Genomic DNA, 8189 nt, shown 5'->3' with positions numbered 1-8189 from the left:
ACTTAGATAAGAAATAAATACAAAGACTCGAATCTAGGTGAAAAGCGGCCCAGTGGGCAGATCAGCCCTGATGGTGATCTGATCGCTAACAAAGAGTGAGACTCCGTGTGCTTCATTTTATAGGCAAACACATCAAAAGGATTTATTGTGAGAAAAGCTTCTTCAAGATAAACAAAAGCAGGGCTGTGGGAAAATAGCCTAAATGAGGGCTTAAACTTGCCTGGTATTTCTCCCTTCTCTGGGTAGCTGGTGCCTCAGGCTACTTGGGCACACAGCTATTTCTTCCACCCCTAGGCACACAGATATCTCTTCCACCCCTGGGCAACTGGCATTTGATTTTAGGGCTATTTGAGCCAATAAATTCAATAAACAAGCCAATAAATTCAATAAACGAGCCAATAAACGAGACACAGAATCCTTTTTGAGCAGGCATCACCAGGTGGGCTGCCTTGAATCAGCAAGATATCACCTGGAGTTCTCAGAAGGGCATCACCTCTGCCTTGAGATGATACAAACAAACCCTAATTCACCCACTGCTCCTGACATACCATCACATCTGGCTCATGCTGGATCTTTATGGGTTTACATGGACACTTAGAAAATGTGCTTTCTGCTATTTCTGGTGACATATCCTATTTATCAGGTCCTCTTAATGGGTGGTGTAGTTCAGATCTCTGGTGCCCTTGTCAACCTCCTGCTCCGTAGTTCTACCAGCTGCTGTGAGGGGCCTTGATGTCCCTGGTGTCCCTGTGTCCTGATCTCCTTCTCCTTTCAATTCTATTTCTCGTACTGTGAGGCTCTGTTGTTTGATAAGGACTAACACTTCTGAGGATTTTAAATACAGAATAACTTCTTGAATGCCACGCACCTGTCATAAAAATTTTGAGGCTATATGCTCCATTTTTCTCTGGGCCCCATGTACCTCCTCATCACCCCATCCTCAGTGCAGACTGGAAGGGAAGCCCAGGTGCCCCGAGGTCTGCTCTCAGAAACTCACTCCAGTTCATCATCTCTGCCCACGGGAAAACCAAAAAGACCAGGGACGCCCTTGGAAAGGACTACGGCATCCCCTGTGTAAAGTGGGAATCTCAAAATATAATATTTTACACTGACCTGGTGCATTTCTGTTGCTCTAAAAAGATACCTGAGGCTCATCAAGGGAAGAGGTTCATCTGTCTCACGGTTGTGGTCCCAGCAGCCTGTGCTGTTGCTGGTGAGGACCCCCTGGCTGTGTCTCAACATGGCAGAGAAGTGGAAGGGAAACTGGCCCTGTGAAGAAGGGCCCAATGAGGGAGGAGACTACCACACAACACCCCGCTGTCACCAGAACTACCTCAACCCCTCCAAGGGCACACCCATCCTCTCCCGCGAGGCTTCACCTCTTAGAGGCACCCCCTCCTCCACGTTCCACACTGGGGCCAAGCTTCCAGCACATGGACCTTCAGGAGGCAGGACACCTGCAGATCACAGCACAGAGTGACGGGTGGACTCAGCTGCCTGCTGTGTGCCGGGGACAGACTTCACACAGGGAGCCTAGGCTGGGTGGTGCCACCATGGTGACTTCAAAGCTGCCCCTTCCTCTCACACTGAAGGTGTCAGGATGCAAGGGAGAGGGCGCCATGCTGCCGGAGGACCTCACCTCCTCCTAAGTCATCTTTCAGATGAAGTCGCTCCTTTGAACACTGCTGGTACCAGGAGGCACCACTGCTGGCCACGGCAGCCCCGCTGTGGGCTCCTCTAGAGTGTGCGCTCAGTCCCCGCAACATGCCTTCCTGAGGGGCCTGGGTGGTCTTCTGGTGGCGAGGTGGCCTGAGAAGAGGGGCACACTCTCTGGATGCAGGTGGGATCAGGAACCTGCGGTCTAGTCCTCACCTTACCCCAGGCCCTTGGGCAGCTCAGATGCCTTTCTCAGCCATGTGCCCTGCCCCAGGGGCTGCCTTATAGCCTGCCTTAGGCAGATGTCAGGGTCGTCCAGGACAAGGTTAGGGGCCTTGCGGGCTGGTGCTGGTGAGGGGCAGGAGTGGGAGGAGGGGCCAGGATAAGAGGGCACGGGTAGACGGGGTGGGGCCCCATTACCACTGCAGGTCACACGTATCCTTTCCCTCTGGGCCCCGTCTGCACATTGACGCTGTGTGTAGAGGTTTGCTGGGAGGGGTGAGGAGGACACAGTGGGCTGGACTGGGCTGCTTCCTCGCCTGGTACCTGAGATCTATGAGACACAGGCGCGCTCAGCGTCGTCACCTTGGGCCTGTGTTTGAATTCAGGGACGGGGTGAGGAACAGTCACAGAGCAAGTGTGTCAGTGGGGCGGGGGCCCGGGCACCCCATAGTCAAACACCCTCTGCATCTTGCCTGACTCACTGAAGGAGGGGAGGCACTTTCATTCCCTCTCTGGTTTTGAGGGGGCCAATCTTTACCCTGCATTTTAGGAACACAGTGTCTCAGTGGCGAAAGTTGATTGTGTGCATTAGAAGTGGTTCAGGCGACCAGAGGGCGGAATCCAGGGGATTCCTACTGAGTTGTCTGTCAACTTTTGTGTCTGTTTATTTTTTATTTAATACCACCGCACGACACTTTTCCATGTTATTACAAATTCCATAGAAAAATGCTAGGGAAGCTTCCCTAGGGGCTGAGGGTCAGGCCTCACTGGACGGACGCTGGGCTGACGTGGCCCTCACCTGAAGTCACATGCTGAACTGCTGTGGGCTTGGTTTCTGAGGCTCAGTGTCAGGTCACCTAATGCTCGGCCACCCTGGACAGCCTTTGTTTCTTTTCCCAGTGTCCAGTCATGCTGGATATGTTAGCCTGCCGGGGCTGTGGTAACAAAGCCCCTCAAAGCGAGAAGCTTCAGTGACAGAGTCGCACCGTCTCGTGCTGCTGGAGGCTGGAGCCTGGGGCCTGGGGTCTGCGGCCTGTTCCTTCTGAGGGGATCCACTCCAGCCCTCTCCCAGCCTCTGGTAGCCTGAGTGGTCCCTGGACTTAGATGGCGGCTCCCTGTGTGTCTACCTTGCCTTCCTGATGTACATGTCAATGTCCAAATTTCTTGTTTTTATAGAGAAACAGTCATGGCCACCTTAATAACTCCAACTAACCCGGCTTATTTTCCAGGTAAAGACCCTATTTCCAAACAAGGTCATGCTCTCAGGTGCTGGAGGTCAGGACCTCAACATCTTTTGTAGGGATACAAGGTAACCCATAGCATTGGCAAATGGCCCAGGCCATTCTGGGGCAGGCTTGGGAGAAGGGTCACCATATACCTTGTGGCCTTGCTCTAAGACCCCTCCCCAAGGGACCTGGACTCCATTCTCATTGAGGGTCTGTGGGTCCCACATCAACCCTGGCTCCAAAGCCTGGGGCCACTGGACTTCTGAAGGATGCCGTGGGCCCCTTCAGTCTGTCTTTCTTTTTTAGATCCCACTTCATTTATTATTTAAATTAATGGGAAAATAAAACTCATACCTATTTGTGGTATGCAATGATGTTCCAGCGCAGGCGTGTACCTTACGGAATGGCTAAATCAGTGTTTAACGTATGGGTCTGTGCAAGTGCATATATTATTTTGTGCAGTGAAAGCACTTAAAGTTTGCTCGTATTATTCAAATATACAGTATGTTGCTATAAACACTCTCTCCAAGATGGACACTGGCTCTCTTGAACTAGTTCCTCTGGTCTAACTGGAACTGTGTGTCCTTTGATGCCTCCCCAAGCCCACATCCAGCCCGGATAACACCACCCCACCGGCTGCTTCCAGGAGTCCATATCTAAGACAAGCAGGATTTGACTTTCTGTGTTCAACTCAACTCACTCAACATAATGTATTCCCGCTCTGTCTGTGTGGTCACAAATAATAGGATGTCCTTCTGGTTTAGGGCTCAACAGTAGGTACTGCGTGTGCCGTGTCCACTCGTCCCTCCGTGGGCCCCACTCCCTGCAGCCTCTGCCCTGTATCCCACGGCCTGCCTGACTGAAGGCTTAGGCAGGGGAATGTGGGCAGGGTGGGGGGGTTCACCTCATGCAGGGCTGGAGAAGATTCCATTGTTCAACATTTCAGGGTGATATTTCTGTCTATATACCCCACCCAATGCCTCCAAGTTTCCCTTGGGGTAAGGAACTGGGGGTGGTGCACAGTGGTCAGCCTGCAGACCTAGGAGACACCCCTCCACCTACAGTTCCAGTAACCCTGTGTGTCCAAGGTGAAGGCTGCTTGAATGGGAGCCCCTGGGCTGGGCCAGGCTCCCTCGGTGAAGGGCCTTGGGTGCCTCGCTCACATACACATTTGCCATGGAGATGTCCAGCAGGACAAAGCAAGTGGACAGAAGGTGCAGGTGAAGGTCCAAAGCCTTGGGGCTGAGCAGAGGGCGGAACAGGCTTGTTCTTCCCCTTAGCATCTCATCCAGCCTCAGTGACCCTCCCTCAGACCTGGACTCTCCACATGTCCAAGAATCACTCCTTTGTCCATCCTGAAAGGACTAGGTCAGCTGGATGGGGCTCTTCCTCCCAAGGCATCCTGGAGTGGGGCTTGATGCCACTGGGCCCTCTTTGGCCATGTGTCCCTATGAACCAGCTCAGTGAGAGCAAGGTGTGGGAGGGACCCGGATCAAGGTCTTGTTGGAGGAGACTCATGGGATAAGACAGGGACTTTCCTGCAGAATGAAAATTCCTCAGGAAACCTGGAATGGAACCACCATTTGACCCAGCTGTCCCCCTCCTCGGTTTATACCCAAAGGACTTAAAATCAGCATAACACAGTGATGCAGCCACATCAGTGTTTATAGCAGCTCAGTTCACAATAGCTAAACTGTGGAACCATCCTAGGTGACCTACAACAGATGAATGGGTAAAGAAAATGTGGTGTATACACACAATGGAGAATTACTCAGCCTTAGAGAAGAATGAGATTATGGCATTTGCAGGTAAGTGGATGGTCCCAGTCCCCAGTAGAGAACATCATGCTAAGTGACCTAACCCAATCCCAAAAAGCCAAAGGCCGAATGTTTTCTCTGATAAGCAGATGCTGATCCATAGTGGGGCAGGGGGAGAGGGTAGGGAAGAGTGAAGGAACTTTGGCTTGTGCAGAGGCGAGGGAGGGGAGGGGTGGCAGTGGGGATGGGAAGGACCGTAGAATGAGGCAGACATTGTTACCCTACGTACCTGTGTCACTACTGGAGTGACTGACCATGCACAGCCAGAGGACGGAGAAGATGTGCTCCTTTGTGTACAGTGTGTCAAAATGCATTCTACTGTCCTGGATAACTAGTTAGAACAAGTTAAAAAAAATAGAAGGGGGGGGGGTAAAAAAGAGAGGGACTTTCTGAATCTTGAATCCCTGCCCCTAGATGACCGTCCGCACAGTGTTCTCCATAACAGCACACCCGCTGACGGGCTTCAGCGCGTCTCAGGAACAGCTTGTGATTGGTGGAGATTGTTGGCATGGAGGGCTGGGGACCCTCCTTAGGCAAACGCTATCTCACACTCTAAGCAAATAGGCCTGCGGTATAAAGGTGAGAACTCGGACAGGTTTCTATCCCTGACTCGTGGTCTGCTCTGGGCCGAGAGGAGGCAAAGTGGCCATGGGGCACAAGGTGACCTGCATCCTGCTCATGGTTCTCATGCTGGCCCTCAGCACCCTGACAGAGAACCCTGGAGGTAAGCCCTCCTGCTTCCTGGTGGGCATGAGAACCTGCGGGAGCCACAGTTACACTCTGCTTCGTTCCCCGCCTGTGCCAGCCACTGGTCCAGCCCCTGCACGTACAGCCCGTAGCAGGATGGGCAGAGGCAAGTGGGGACCAGCTGTGGAGGCAGGCTTCCGAGGCCCGCGAGGAGGGCCACAGGAAGGAGCTCCCTGGCCATCAGTCTTTCAGAATCGACCCCCAGGTCCCTGGGCTTGATGGCTGCAGGCTGGGGGAGAAGAGCCCCTTTCCTAGGGGTGCACACCCCTGCTCCCCTGTGCTGTCCGCTCTGCTCAGTGGGCCCAAGCTCTCCCTGAGAGTGCAGGGGGAAGGGGTCTACCACGTCCCAAGGCCTCGTTGGTCTCCAGATTTGGACACTGACATGTACATCAGGAAGGCGCGGTAGACACACAGGGAGCCCGCTGGAAACGGTGCTCTGCCTGTGGCAGTGCTGGTGGACGTGCGTCCTCAGCTAGGAGGAGCTGCAGAAGGCCACTGACCGTGGTCAGATCCACAGCAGAAAGTATTTTCCAAAATTTCTAAGTCAACGGCCTCCACAGAGATTACGGAGGAGCTAGGGAGGCTCTGCTCCCCTCTGGGCCCCTTCCAGGTCCCTCTTGATGCCTGTGGGCTGGGGCCGGGTGGAAGGGGTAGTGTAGGGCAGCAGGAAAGAGGAAGGGTATGGTTTGGGGCCCCCAAAGTCATGGCAGGGAGCGGGTCGGCTTCTAAACCTGAGGGAGGAAATGGCCTGAGAGAGGCAATGACGGGGGAGGGTCCCGGGCTGCTGGGCTCTCCCCTCCCAGTGCCCAGCTCAGCCTGCTACGTGGTCTGGCAGCCCCCACCCTTGCCCCCTGTCTTGGGGCTCAGGGCTCATCTTGAATTCTGGGGTCCACAGTCCTGTGGTAGCACAAATCTAGAAGGCCGTAATGGCACATCTGGCCCTCAACAGGGAGCACTGCCGTTAGTTCCCTCGTGTGACCACACTCTGCAGGGCAGGACAGGCCTGTAGAGCGCAGGGGCCAGGTTAGGAGACCTTAAACTTCTGTTTGGGGACCCAGCTGGAGGCAGCAGGTTACCTGGCCAGGTGCCCCTCTTGCCCTGGGGCTGTTGCTCCTCCCTTGCTGTGGGCTTCCTCTAGACCTCCGGCTGCCCTGTGGAGTGGACAATGGTCACCTTAGATTCATGATGGGAGTCACACCTGGGAAGGCTGATGTCTTTGCTGCAAAGCCAGGAGCCCTCTTTAAGAAAGCTGGTGACACCTCCACACGTGGAAACACATCAGGAGGGCAGCCCCTACAGAACCCCAGACACCCCACAGCACTCCCGAGCGCCTGCTCTACCTGAGCCCCAACACAGAGACACACGGCTCCAATCCCTCTTCCACCGCCTGCTGCAGTCTGACGGCCACCAGATCCCTTACACACCCAGACCATGGTCTGGCTCAGGCCTGGCTGGCCTCACACCCAGGCCATCTGGCAGCTCTTAGCTGCCCCCAGGAGCCTCCCCAACCTCCCCCACAAGCCTCCCCCATGAGCCTCCCTCTGGAGCACTTTCACCACGGCCCTGTTTCAAGCTGTCCCCGGGATCTGTCACCCAGCCCTCGTCCAGCTCCTCCCAGCTCCCACCCCTCCACCTCACCTGCCCCTGGACCGGCAGCTCCTCGGCTCCAGGCTGCTCCGCATCTGCTCAGCTTCCTCCGTTAGGAAGCTCTTCCTGTTTTGTTCAACCTGCCTGCCATGGGCCTTCCTGGCCAGCCCCACTGTCCCCACACTCCCCTGAGCACAGTGGTGGCGGCTCTGTGTTGTCATCCATCTCCATGGACTTCTCCATCAGGCTCCGAACAGCAGCTCTAGTTACAGTTCTGGATCCCATCACCTGGCCTGGTGTGTTTCTCACACACATGAACGGTGCTCAGTAAATGCTTATTTATCAGGGGAGTGAGGCTCAACAATCCTTTGTTGGGATTAAGGAGCGAGTGGTTAAGTCACCAGGCAGGTGCGGTGTTGGCAGGCGGGGTCCACGGCTTTCTCTGTGCACCCCCCCCCCCCGTGTTTTCCCACCAGGAAAACAGACCCCACCTCCCTTTCAGACCCAGAAGTGGGCTCAGCATCAGCCTCACCAGATGCTTCCTTCCTTGGAGAAAGAGGCCAGGGTGTGTGTGTGTGTGTGTGTGTGTGTGTGTGTGTGTGATAGTAGGGGGGACTGGCTCACGACTTACGGCTGCTTCTTGCCCTTCCTGCACTTGTAGGGAAGAAGTGTGAGATGGAAGTTTACGAAAGGATGAATTGTGGCTTCCCTGTGGTCACGGCCGATGACTGTAAGAAAAGAGACTGCTGCTTTGCAGACAGCCCTCTGGGGTACCCCTGGTGCTTCCACCCTCGGTCTGCCAACAAGACAGGAAGTGGGAACGATACACAAGGTACTCCATCAGGTCTGAGGTGGAGAGTTCAGAGTAGTGAGAACAACCCTGTGGGCCCCCAGGGACTTCCCAGCATCGAGGGCCGTGCTCTGCCTAGCTGGG

At 54.7% G+C, this 8189-nt stretch overlaps 1 long non-coding RNA gene across 1 annotated transcript; it reads right to left on the bottom strand.

The window, feature by feature from the left end:
• Window positions 1-4751: 4751 nt before the first annotated feature.
• On the bottom strand, window positions 4752-7686 carry LOC131423961 (uncharacterized). Its single transcript, XR_009226219.1, has 2 exons — window positions 7307-7686; window positions 4752-6819 (listed from the first exon to the last, which is right to left on the bottom strand). It is a non-coding gene; the product is annotated as an uncharacterized LOC131423961 (long non-coding RNA).
• Window positions 7687-8189: the final 503 nt, after the last annotated feature.

This window comes from Marmota monax, unplaced genomic scaffold (assembly GCF_021218885.2).
Source record: "Marmota monax isolate L192 unplaced genomic scaffold, Marmota_monax_Labrador192_F-V1.1 WCK01_AAM20220418_F8-fsc00125, whole genome shotgun sequence".
NCBI classification, from domain to species: Eukaryota; Metazoa; Chordata; class Mammalia; order Rodentia; family Sciuridae; genus Marmota; species Marmota monax.
Note: the sequence above shows the minus strand (reverse complement) of the source record. Positions and strands in the feature narration are given on the sequence as shown.